The sequence below is a fragment of the Haemorhous mexicanus genome, chromosome 7, assembly GCF_027477595.1.
Source record: "Haemorhous mexicanus isolate bHaeMex1 chromosome 7, bHaeMex1.pri, whole genome shotgun sequence".
Classification (NCBI taxonomy): domain Eukaryota; kingdom Metazoa; phylum Chordata; class Aves; order Passeriformes; family Fringillidae; genus Haemorhous; species Haemorhous mexicanus.
The window spans coordinates 17798074-17811915 of NC_082347.1; the positions used below are offsets into that span (position 1 = coordinate 17798074).

Here is a 13842-nt window from a genome sequence, read left to right on the forward strand (position 1 = left end):
CCTCAGGAAAAAGTCATTTGTGCTAGAGAGAGCACAGAGTATCCAGTCATGCTGCTGCTGTTGAGAGGTATAGCAGAGCTTAAAAGAGACACAAGGCTGTGCCTAGGTTTCCAGGCAATCTTGCATTATTTATTCCTCTGAGTATTTTTGGCCAAACTGCAACCCAGGAATCATTTTTCACTCCTTAGCTCTCCAGGTGCTAAGCAACAGCAGAGCCATTTGGCAGTGCTGAAGTCACAGGCCCTGCATAAACCTTCTCCTCTGCAGGTTTAAACTGAAGAGTTTGATGCCTTCACAACAGGACACCAGCCACAGCAAAGAACACACCTCTCCTCTGCTCTGACTCTACATTAGCCACCTGCTCCCCCATATTTATGTGTTAAAAGTAAAAAATAAAGCAGCAAGTATGAGTATCTGCTGATTGAATGGCTTCCTGTTTGCACCTTGTAGCTTCCACTAAAAATTGCCACTTGAAAACTAAAAAGAATGAAAAGAGCCTTTCAGTGATTGTGGTTTTTCACATGTGACAGGATAGCTCCTCCTGAGCATGTACTTAACCTGAAAGTGTGTTTTAGGAAGATAAACACAGCAGCTGATTAACAAATGCTGTTTTCATCCTGAATTACTTATAAGCTCTGTGGAGGTCATATTAGCACTATATGAGTTGGTTCTAATCAGGGATAGAACAGCAAATACAGATTAATTTATAACTAATGTAAAATTAAGTGGTCATCAGGAATGATGATTTAAGCCTTCTGGAAGTCAATAGACCACAATTTCAAACTCTTTCTTTTTAGCACCTACTGAAGAAAGGTGTTCCTCAAGGAAGAAATAGTGTCCCTAACATAAATGATGATAAAGGTCAGAACTTAGGGCACATCTGATAACACCTTGCTGAATTCTAAAGTTTCAACTAATATGATTTAGTAAGAGCTCATGTTCTTTTTCTAGGTGTGGCTCCTGCCCTGTGGACTTTTGTCCAGCCTGAGATCAGATGGCCCTGCAGGCTGTCAGATTCCAGCCTCACTGTTCTGCTCCTCGGGGCACTGCTTCAGGACAGGAGAGCTGACCAGGTTAGCCCAGACTGACAGAGCTACACTTGCACAGCTGCTTTTCCTGCAGAGATGGGCTTTCACCAGTGTAAGAAAGAGCAGTTTGGTTTTCTCAAAAGCAAACTTTCTGCACAGGAGGTGTTAGAGGTGGGGGAGCATTTCCCTTGAGATGGTTACACCAGGGTAAGCCTACAGGCCAGGAAATGCTGGAAATGAGAAGTGACACCAGAAGGAACCTAAAAGCTTAAGGACTGGGAGTTTATTCCAAGAAGTGCAGCTCAGATGTTCTACAGACCCAGTCCTTGCTGGGGCCAAATATGCCTTTCCTGTACACAGCCTGGTTTAAAAGTTAATTATCTAATAACTCTGGGCCATAGGAAATTGAGCATACTATAGGAACGTTTTCCCATTCTGCTTTTGAGAACTTCCAGTGTGTTTAGCTTAAGAGTACTTCTGCACTTACCTGCAAACCAGATTGTGCTTTGTATAGATGCCATTTGAATAAAGCACAGTGCTCTCTGAAAAGAAACATTAACTTAAGGTTACAAGATGCTTCATAAATTTCTCAACTCTATTGGAGATTTGCTGGGAAAAATAATATAAAATCAGTCCAAATTACACTCCAAAGCTGAACTCTTGAGAAAGTGGCTGATATGGCATCAGGAATAGTATTTCTGGGAAAAAAAAAAAAAAGAGTTGAAAGAAAGCACCATTCATATCTTCAAAATACTACTCCAGGTCTTTTGTTTTTTTTTTTCTAAATCAGTAGTTTAGTCACTGCAACTACTGGCTGATGCACGGGGGGCAAAACATGTCCCTGCTCTTAGTCCAGCTCCAGATGAAATGGTCTCACAGTGGTTCACAGTGTTTTTTGTGTCTCAAAAGAGACTTACATAATCATTCCAAATGAATGCATTGGAGACTAAATTATTTCTGATCCCTAAATCCAAATATATCTTTTAAATATTGCACCATTTCCTGTGGTTTTAGGTAATAAATATTGATTAAAAATTCCCAGGCAAAATTTTAAATGTGCTGTTTTTCATAGCTGCAGGACACCAATTAATGCAGAAAAGGAATTCAGTTCACTTAAGAACTGCAAAGATACTTTGCCAGTAATGACAAGGAGGGCATGAAGCAGATCAGCAGATAAATCATACTCTGGAAAATTCATATCCTTTACCAACCAATTTCAGTAATTGCTTTTTTGCTGTACCTGTATAATCTAGTGCAGAGAAAATAAATGTCATTATTTATAAAGGTAGACAGGGAATTAGGCAATGAAAATAACAGCTATAAAACAGATGAGCTGGGCATCAATTGCTCCTCTGTACAGACACATTTCTATGTTCCCTTGGGTCCATAACTTGCCAGTGTAGCCACAATCCTTCTCTCCTTAGAGGCACTTAGCTTAGCCTTAAACTAAGTGGAAGACAAATTGAAAATCTGCTCCTCCATGGTTAAACACTTACAGCCTTCAATGGAAACATTTTTCTTAATTGTCAAACTTGTAGTGCTGGGCTTTCTTGTCATGATGGGCACCTATTCCTAGTTAATACGGTCCATCATTGTGTTTTTGTAGTTCACCTGAGGTGAAAGAAGCTCCCATCAAGAAAATCATAAAAGCTTATTGGATCACTTCTCTCACATTAAGGACCTGTCACACAAACAGGACCTTTTGCTTTCTTTTCTACATGTGCTAAATTCCACTTGGAGAACATTTCAGTAGCAAGCTTTTGTATTTAAGACAAAAAACCAAAAAAATCTGCTTTCCTCTGCATCTAAATCTTGATTTATATCTTCTGTACCTCAGCTGATGCCTATAGATTGCCAGAACACCTCATCTTGCTCTCTTCCTGTGATTTTCTACTGCACACAAAGCAGCTTGCCTGACTGGTTTACTGTTTTATTCCCCTTTGTAGCTACAGCACAATTCATTTTCCAATCACACGGGAAGAGCTGCATGAAAACAGCTGAAACTTCAAAAAAGAAATTATTTCCATGTCAGTAGCTGCTGCAATGGACTTCTGTACTCAGAGGATAAATACAACTCTAGGCTCTCAGTGATCATTATCAGTCAATTTTAGAAGTAGAATAAAAGTGCCCCAGGAGCAAAGGCATCACTAAATACTGAAGGAACATAGGACTGGATGCTCTGTCCATTATTTACATCATAAAAGAATGGATCAGAAGCTGCATTTAGAGAGCAATCTCTCCAAGTTTACAGCTCAGCTCAAAGATGAAATAGACACAAATTTTTCATTTGTTTCAAGATTATTAACAAATGCTTCTCTCACTCTGTATTTATGAGGAACTCAGGCAGAAAGAACCACCAGCCTGCTGAGCATGCCATAACTTATTACCCTTGAACCACTAGGAAAAACACATTTTAACACATAATGATTGGAAATATGAAATCTGTATTTTACTAGGAGATTGAAAATTGCATGTCCAAGAGAGAACAATTATAAATACACCTTGTTTCTGGGTATTCCAGGCCCCTTTTAGGGACACAGCACAAGCACATCCATCATTTTACCAGGCCAAAAAGTATACTTACCTTTACCTTACCTTTTTTGTGTCTATTTAATTCAACCTCCAAAACCTGTGCTTCTGTTTCCAGAGCAGTTACTTGTCTCTGCAAGTCATCAGTTACTATCAGTGGTACTCAAGGCTGTTATTAAATAATTTATACTAAAATGACTGCACAACACCTGTCTCCAAGATGCTCAGCTCTCCTGTAATCTGATGCTACGTGAAAGAGATATTTGGTTTCCAGAGCAGAAATCACAGGCCACACTGCAGATTTGTTCAGGGAATTTGTCCAACTGGGAGTGCCTTATCCCTGACCAAAGTGAACACTTGGACAGGCTTTGAATTCCCAGGGCTGCCAAAGTCATCTTCTGTTCAGAGGGAAAAGCCCAGTTCTCACAGGCAAAACACACATGTGAGCATTTTAAAATTAATTAAAGTTGGAGCAAAAAATGCATGAACAGGCAAAGAAAAGAAAAAATGCTGTTTATAACATGAGACAGAGGGCTTGGTATTTCACCCACAGAAAACAAGCTGGTGACTCATTCCAGGCAATTTCTCCCTCCTGTTCTGTTGGGCAACTCATCTCTATGTAACAGATGGTTTCTTTATCTGCTCCTCACACTTCTGGAAGTCACACCTTTCCTGAAATGGTGCTGTAGGAATACCAGCCACTAACACAAATAAGTTTTGAAGAATATACTAAAAGGTTGAAAACCAGACTATAGAAGCATGAGAAATTTATTTCTTACTTCCATATTCTACTTCTGTTCCTCTCTCTCCTTGCGGTTCTAAAGTTCCTTTTATTCCTGAATGTCTCACTTTTCTAGAGAAACTCTACAGGCCTCTTGATTCTTCTCCTAGAATTTAATTTAAAATAAAAAATTGGTCAAATGTTTCCTACATTTTTCTCCCACTATGTTTCCTTAGTGCTTTAAGAGAGCACCAAACACTGACTCCTTCCCCCTTGCTCTTCCAGCTGCCCATCCTCAGGAAAATAAAACATCTCAGGAAAATTGAATTATTCCGACAGAAACCTTCATTTCCTAGGAAATGCATTACTTTGATGAAAAAGCCTTTACTACCCCTACACATGGCACTGAAAATCTGTGAAATAAATGTCCTCATGTTGTTCCAGAGGTGTATGTTCTCTTAAACCAGAAGGCCAATCTGGTTCAGCTCTAATCCAATCCCACATCACAGTATATGATCTAGAGAATGAGCTAAATCACAACATTATTAAGGATTCCTCTCTGGAGTAGTTTGTTGAAAGATCCTGCTGGCTTTGCTTATTTCAACCATGGAATTGCAGAGGGCACACAGAGGAGAAGTGGACCAGAAGATGTCTATACAGAATATCAGTGCATGCCACTGAAATTTCATGTCATAGTTCATATGAAGTGATAATGTTGAGAATTTCCTTTGTGGATGGAAAGCAAGCCCCTCATTCCAAGGTGGGTGGTTTACACTTGATAACACAGATGTGACATGGTAAGAAAATAAACAATTTCACGTGTACTTATGAAGAGTTTGGGCAGAAGCTGATTTGGTCACTTGGCAGAGAGTGTGACTTGGTTCTGCCACATGACAGAAAGCATTTTGGAGCCATTTGCTGTTTGCAGCAGCTCATGAAAAAATTACCTGACAAATCACACCTTGGGGGAATTCTGCTGTTGGGGCAGAGAGTATGAAGCAATCAAATTATAACCATCAGATTAGGAGGCAACACTAGCAAGCATGATTTCTGGTTTTGAGAGCTGGCCCCTGGAAGAAGGAGCAGTAATAATTTTGTGGGAGATAATAGGAAGTGATTCAGAGTACAAACGGTACAATCAGATTAAAATCTCATTACATCTCTATTTTATGGGCTGCTGTGAAAATGTACAATATTATTTTTTTATTTATTAAAAGCCAAGTATCTAGAGTAGCATTATGAATGCAGAAAGCATGTTCAGCTTCCTGAAATTGTGCAGAGCCCACAAAGGCTGGTGGGGCAGAAGAAAATGAGAGAAGTAAAGAGACAAAATGAAAGATTGAAGAAGGCATGAAACAAGAGTAAAGGGATGACAAGGAGTGCCAAAATTACAGTATTGCTAAACGGTCATGGCTCTGTACCTGTTCACCCTTTGCACCTTTGGGACCATCTGTAGCTGGTAAGACACTTGCTGCAGGAGCACTGCACTGAACTTCTGGGCAGGAATAAATTGCTTTTCAGGTTTTTCTGTGCTAACTGGCCTTATTACTCTTAGCTGTGAAAGCCAAGGCATTGAAAGGAAGAAAAAGAATCATTGCTAAGTCCACAGACCCGCGACAAATCAGAGTCATTTAATAAATTTCTCCATTTGTGTAGTTTTGAGGTGTTACCTGGAAAATACACTCCTGTCTTCAGGCAAAGGAATAGTGTCTGAATCATGTCTTATAGCCCCTGATGGCATATTGCAAAGAAACAACCAAGCTTATGACAGTCTGAAAGCCTCGAGGTCTAATGAAAATACCTAATATCACAACAGCCATTAATCTCACTGTGCTGCAAATTAATTTCAGTGTTTTGTTCACTATATGTCTAAATGTACAGCTTTATCTTCATGCCAAATGAGTCATACAATATTCCAGTTGAGGATGAAACATCAACAGCTCATTGTGTTTCTGCTGGGACTCTTCACACCTAATGCCTAAACTCAAAGTGTTTCAGTGTTTCTCTTATCAGAATCTCCACTAATTGCATACACCCACACCTTAAAGGACAAAAAGCTCAAGTATCTTTGAGCAGCAGTGATCTGAATGCCTCCCCTATTTCTCCTTTCATACTTAGTATATGAAAATGATACATTTTTCCTCAGAGCTGAGCTCCTTTTGGATTCCAAAAGATCTGCAATCCTTTGCTGCCCTCTCTGAGCAGAACAGCAGTAACAGATAGAAACACCGTAAGGTAAAGCTCTGACAGGCTGCACCACAGTGACTGCCCTTGTTTGCAATATGAGTGTCAAATGAGAGGCAATCATACCCCATGGATTCTCTTTAACTGAAAAAAACCCTCCAAAATTAAACTACCACAAACGTGTGGTGACAAAACTTCTAGTACATAAGCTAAATATTAAAGGCAAGTGGCCTTATTTGCTCTTAATTTATCCCAGCTCTACCAGTCAAAAAAAAGAGAAGCCTCAGGAAACACCATTTGGTTGACAGATTTGGGTAACAAGAGAAAAATCTCAACCAGCTTGAATTCTGCTATTCACCTCAATTATTTCTCTTTATTTTAAGCTTCAGAAAATATTTCCCACAGAGAGCAGCTTCCCTTGCCAGGTTTCATCTGATAAAGTAGCATATAGAGTATAACCATTAGAGTATTACTGTAAGAGCATTATAATTGGGATAAAAAGCAGAGGTTAAGAAGCACCATTTTTCTACATTCTTCTTTGTGCTTCCTCCATTAGGCTCCCATCAAAGTTTACAGCAGTGGCACGTATTAAAATAAAATAAGGAAGGTATTTAGCTAACTAGTATAACAAACTTGAATCCTGGTTTCTATTTCTTATCCAATCTCATGGACTCCAGGCAGTTCTTAACACCCTGTAAGGATTTCCTTCTGCTGGTTTTCTATACTATGTTAATTATCCAACACTAGGGAAGTTGGCCTTGCTGGTGTCTCCCTTGAAGGTAACAAGACAAAGCTCGAAATAAAAGAAAACTTGAAAACAAAATGTAAGCCTTCAGATAAGTCCACTCTCTGCAGGGATTCAACCTCACACAAATCTCTGTTGGTTTTGCCAGCCAGGAGCTAAAATCTATTTACATCCATAGTTTCCCAGGGTGCTCCAATCCTTTATTCTAGAACAGCCCAAGAGCCTGTTTACACTTTGGCAAAATGGTGGCAAGTTTTCCTAGCAATTGCATCACTTTCCAAGGCAACTGATGACAATTAGCACCAACAACAGCTTAGATTTAAAAAAAAAAACAAAAAAACCCAACAAATGCACCAAATTTCTCACAAAATTGGAATAAATCTCAGGAAGCTGAAAAGGAAAAAAAACCCCAAAAATAGGTTTTGCAATCCATACCTATAGAAGGATAGAGAATTCCACGTGGAGAATCACATTGTGTGTATTTAATGAGAGTCTTCAGGTCCCAAGGCTTACTCAGTTTGAGATTTCTCATCAGAGATCAGAATTAGGCTTTGAAAGATGACCTAAAACTTATATTTAGGAGGTAGCTAGTTTGGAAAGTCCTTTTTGAAGACAGATGTCTCAGGTAATTGATTTTTTCCTCCTTAAAATATGCTTTAAGCCATCATTGACCCAATGCAGGTAATGGCAGAGAGGGAAACCTGGTGAGGCAGCAGAAAGTCTTTTTTCCAGACCTGGTCCTGGAGGTGCCAACTCTTGGTCATCAGCCCAAAATCCCAAAGCCTGGCAGCAGAGGACAGCCCTGCTGAATTAAAGTCCTAGGTAACCTGTATTTCCACACAGACTACTCAGGGGCAGAATGCTCTTAGACTGTGAGATTGCACCCTCCTGACAGTCCTCCTGGTCAGCTGGCTGGGGGTAGCCCACAAAAGTCCCTCCAAACCACCATGTCTGCAGCAACCTGCAAAGGCTGCGAGGCCTCAGCACAAATACTCATCCCAGCATGGAACTCTTCACTTCCCAGCACCTTCAGCACAGCAGTACACAGGGAAGCTTTGCTTGCCTGGCAGCCTGCACAACAGAGTGCTGGAGGGAAGAAGTGAAACAGAAACCAGCTGAATTTTTAGCACGAGGACAAGGCTGCCAAAAGAAAAAGGTATATCCTCTGCATTTCTACTAAAAGCTGTTATTTTGTGCTTTGTTTTGGCAAGGGGTTGCTCACTTATCTCTGCCTTGCACAATCCTGGTGATTGCCTACCGCAGTCTCCCCACCCCTATTTACAGGGGCTGCAGATGACATCCTGGGCTGAGCCCTTTGCTCTTTGCCTGGCCTTGGGCTGTGGCACAGTACCAGTGAACTCTAGAATCAGCACAGCTGCAGGCACTGAGTTTGACTGTAAGGTTTTTCCCCTTTTTCCAGTCAGTGGATGCAGTTTTCAGTAGCCTAGGAGAGGGAGGGCTCTTTGAGAGCTGCTCGACTGCAGTGACCGCCTGTCCTGCAGCAGAGCTGGCACTGCCCAGCTGGCCAAGGTACCACTGTGTGGGCACAGACAGAACAGCGTGTGCTAGGTGGCTCTGCAACATTAACACCACAAAATTTAATGCTGAGGCAGAGACTTTTCAGCAATTTTTCTTGCAGAAAATTTCCTTACCAAGAGCAAGTTCTGTTAGATGTTTCCAGCTGCAAAAATTAAAGCTCTCAATCCCTGCGGCAGCGTCAGGAGGGGTTTTGGTCCCAGGATCCCATTTCTGGGGCTATTGTTCTCTGTTCTGGTGGCATCAGATACAGAAGTTATAGGCTGTCACTTTTTGCCTTGTATCTTTCTATTCAAGAGCTAGGATAAATTTAGTGTCTGTAAAGATATAATGAACACATCAGTTCAGTGCAGTGCTACTTGTCAGACATGATTTGATAAAAACATTGTAGAGCCAACATCATTAAAAAGAGATTTGGAATTAGAGACCTGTTGGATTTTTTTTTAAACAAGAAGCTGAGATTGCCACGCTGACCTTTGCTGGTTTGGCCAAGAAGCAGACGTGGGATCTCTCCGCTGTCAACACGCAGCATTCAGGGCTCAACTCGTAACCTTGTAACCCACAGAAATGTCTGGTTTGTTGTACAGCTGTTGAACTTCCCTGGAGGTTGCTTGCCTACAAAAGCAGAAGTATGAAGCAGACAGGATTGTCAGCAATTTCCCCACCCCTAGGTTCTCACCAGGTCAAGACATCATCTTGGTGAAACACAGTTCTTCCACACAGCAGAAATTTCACTAAACTCTGCCAAACCCAGCAGGTTTATATGAAGAACAAAATTTACAGGACTATTGTAAATATCTGCATTAAGCAACAAATAAAAAATAATAAGGGCAGGTGGCTTAGTATTCACAAACTATTAAATGTTTTTCTTAACGGAGTAAGTAATTTCTTTATCTGCTTATCTCTACATCTTTCTTCAGAATTACTTGGTTGTGATTCCATGATTGCATACAGACCTCCTCACTATTTAGATCCTTGAATGTATCTTCTTTCTGCAGACCATTATTTTGGGGGAGTGGTCTTATGTCTGTGTATTCTTGAATATCTAGTGAAACTCTGCAGATTTCCTTGGAGAAGGAAGCAGCTCAGCACAGGAGAACATTTGGCTTTTGAAGTTTCAAAGCTGCCTTTGGAGCCATCAGTTTTGAGTATTCTTCACCAGCAGCAATATCTTATGGGAATAACAGAAGTGGGAACTATACCCAATTATTTTCATCACAACATAGCAGGGTGACAGCTCCCAGACACTTGCAAAAGAATAAATGGTTAAAGCACGGGGTAGAAATGCACAGCTACCTCACTGATTCTCTTTGATGTCAGACCATCAGAGTGCTTTTATTCTGAAACCAGGAGTTCACAAAGCCTTTCACACTTTTCATTGAGACAATTAGAGACAGGATTAAAGACTTTTGAAGAACAAAACTCTAGGAATAACCTTGCCTGAAAAAATCCTCAGATCAGGCATCATGGAGCACTATTCTTAATAGGTGCTCACACAGTGAGCATAATTAGAGCCCTTAGAAATATATAAAATGGAAGCTGTCCTGTGCAGGATCATTTTCTTGTGAATTAGCAGTGATTTATCCCTTGTCTGTGTATCCTACCACACATCCATGCTTCTTCACAATCAGAAGGATGGAGCAGAGCTGAAGTTCTTTATTTCTTTTGACTTGTCAGCCTGCCAAAGGGACTGTGCACATGAACATCTGCTTTCTGTTTTGTTTTCTATCTGGAAATAGTCAATCCTCATTAGTGATATAATCTTCAAGTGTCCTGTGATTGCTTGGTATGTTAAGAGCAAAGTAAAAGCATCAACTTCTTGTGAGGGAGAAGGGAATTTCTACAGTAGGACACACTAGGAACAGTGCCACAGGAATAACACAGCTTGCAAGGCTGAGCATAATCTTGACAGAAGCAGTTAAGAGAGTGAGACAGTTCTGAAGCAGACCATACCAAAAAACACAAACAACCTGCTTAATTCAGGGGAAGTTCTGTTTGACATTCAAAGCTGATGTTTCCCACAGGACCCCTCACTTGGGATACTGACTATTAAGAACACCTGTATTGAGCTTCTCCTCCTCTTCTGAAAATCTGCTGAGTTTCCTGTCATCAGAGGTAAAAGACCTGTGAGCTTTAAAACATGAGCTTCTGAATGAAGATAAATAACATCAAGATGCTGCTATTACCATCCCCAGTCAGCTCTTCTACTTCAGTTACTATATAAAAGTTTGACTATAAAGTCAAAGAACTTCTCTCTTCAGCTTCATGGAGCTTTAAGGGATCTTACCTTACACATTTGGAATGCATCTGCATATGGGACACCCATCACTCCATAAAAGTTTTTATCCAGCACCAGGCCACTCTGCACCCAGCTTTCTGTTTGACCCCTGCAAAGAATTCATTGCTTAGTGAAACTGGAAAACTAAGCACAGTGTAAATCTTTGTATATTTACATCTTAATCTTTGAGAATAGCTATGGCTTTATCCCAATATTAAAGGAATTAGGGAGCTAGAGAGACAGAATATTGCAGGTTTTTGTCTGCTCCAGTACACTTGCACACAAAGGTGCTTTATGGTTAAACCTGAGTTTACACCTTGATATTTACTCAACTGAATCAAACAAAAATATTTTGATGCTGACACACCTGTATGATGCTGAACTGTTCAGCACTATATTGCTCTGAGCAAGAAGTGGTTAAATGCTGCCATCAAACAGGAACAAAATAAAAACAAATGCCTTCCATACAAAGCTCAGAACACATTATCTAATTGTTGGGCTAAAGGGGTCTATACACTACTGGGAAATTTCTGTCCTTCATTCAACTTGGAAAAACAGGAATATTCCCACTCTGTTCCTTTGCTTTTCCTTCATCTACTGTACATGAAATGTAAGAGGAAGGACGTTTTTTTCTGTTGAGGCTCCTTCAAACACAGGCCATGAGGAGGTGATCTTGATGCTTAAGGGCTCATAAAACACCATGGCAGATATCCAGCTCTTCACTCCGGCTGCAACAGAAGATGCAGAATGGCAGCTTTTGCCAAAGCTGCATGAGTTGTTCACATTTGACAACTGATCTGTCAAATAAAGATTTCTCAAGGGTTCTCATCATTTTGCAGCAAAAATTTATGAAGCTGAAGCCTACACTAGCGTGCAAGAGCTGACATTCACGTACAATTGAAGTATCAGAAGCTGCAAACACATTTACTCAAGTGCACATTGAGAAAGGTTTTGTGAAGATTGAGCTGATAAGAATCCAGATAAGAATCCCATATAGATTTAGTAATACAAGGTATAGAGTTGGCTCACACTCAGGAACCTTTAATATGCACAGCAAAACTTGTGAATCATGGTGTAAATACTGAGATTACCTACCAAGGTTATGGGCTCAAGGAAGTCCCTACAGTTCTTCATGATTTTTATTATGTTTCAGCAGGATTTTTTCTTCTTCTTGAAGTTAATGATTCTGGAAAAGATTAAAAGTCGTTAGTAGGGTCTTCAGGACCTGCATTTCAAGAGCTGATCCAAAACCACTCCCTAGGGAAAACAACAGAAGCTAACTAGGCAAGTGAAAGCGCAGCCCCCAGTGAATAAAGTGGCCTGTAAGGGACCTCTGGTGGACAAGAACAGTGTTAAATTTCTTTGTATTTCTTAACAGAGGAGTTTATCCATGTAACTAACTTACAGCCATTCAGTTGAATGTTATCTCATGTTATAGAATAATCAAAACCATTTTCCACTTGAACAAAAAGGATTTGATACAAAAAGAAAAGGAAATTAATACAGTTGAATCAAAAACTCTAAAATCATCTGTAACAATGGGATTCTTTATTGCTGTGTATGTACCACTAACAAAGTGAAGCTAAGGCAAATTTTCAGGTGATATAAAACTCACAAGCAGTGAGTTTCCAAGGGAAAAGAGTGATCCTTTGAGGACATATCAGTCATTCCAAAAAAACATTTCCCAGGTTGGGTGAGGTGATGGTACCTGTTGCTTCCAGCACATGCAGTGGTTGATCAGAGCCACTGTACTCAATCACAAGAGCTTATGTAGCTACTTATTACAGTGAAGAATATCCCCAAGGACCTTATCCTATTCCAAACTAAATATTTTTTTAAAGTGTTACAAGCTTGGGAATTTATTTTGATCTCATGGCTTGAAGAGGCTCCGAGCTCTGAGCTTTGGGACCTCTGTTTTCAGAGTGCATGTATAGTCTGACAGACCACAAATGTGCAGATCCCTCTAGGATCACAAATTCCCCTTTGGTAACTGGACTTGTCTTCCCTTGCTGCTCTTTCCCAGTCTCCACATGGAGCTAAAACTCTGATAGCTTCTCACGTGGGTATAACAACAGACATGGGAGATGGTTTGCTGTACAGAAATAACACTCTGAAATGGTTCCCTAGGAAAAGCAGCATGTCTTGGCAACAGTTGTCCTGGCAACGAAGTCCCCTGGCAGAGGGTGGTGGCCACTGATCTGTGGAAACTGGTCCATGACACATTTTTTCTCAGAGACCTGAGTGGATAGGGACTAGAATGGGAAAGCCCCCACATTTGGCTTCCCCCCATCCCTTGGATTGACAGGAAACTCTCACCAGTCAAGAAGGCTATTTGAATGGTTATGGAATTCTGCCTCTTGAACACAGCTATAGGGCCAACTAATTACAAGGTATATTAATGGACAGCATCCTTTCAAACACCATTGTTTTTTCTTTTTTTATCTAGTCACATTAGGAACCATCTTAACTCCCCATCAGGAAGGAAAATTGCACTGGAAAAATCACAGCAGAAAATGTCAGCACAGCCATAAGAGTACTACACAGCACAGATAAAAATGACAAAGCACATTTTTTTCTAAGTAGCTTTTCAGAAGACTGTGAAAACTTTTGTGGCCTGTATAGCTTTTGATTTCATATCCTATGTGGAGTGTGGCACACTAGGGCTAGCAGAAAGGTTGTGCTGCACTTGTAACTGCTCAGGCCAGACCTGAGCCTGATTGAAGCTTGAGGCTCATAACCAGGAGCTCAAATGGTGGTCCTTGACCTGTGCTCAGCAATCCCTGGTTGCCTGCTATGACCTGATTGCTCTTCCTGCTCGAGT

At 40.5% G+C, this 13842-nt stretch overlaps 1 protein-coding gene across 1 annotated transcript in view; it reads right to left on the reverse strand.

The window, feature by feature from the left end:
* LOC132329797 (pulmonary surfactant-associated protein A-like) overlaps positions 1–13842 on the reverse strand; it is a 49160-nt gene that overhangs the window by 12649 nt on the left and 22669 nt on the right. Inside the window, exons 4-7 of the mRNA XM_059851252.1 lie at positions 12117–12207; positions 11031–11130; positions 9218–9358; positions 1516–9060 (exon numbers count right to left, since the gene is read on the reverse strand). The gene's annotated coding sequence lies outside the window, so the exon portion shown is untranslated. The remainder of the gene's footprint in view (positions 1–1515; positions 9061–9217; positions 9359–11030; positions 11131–12116; positions 12208–13842) is intronic.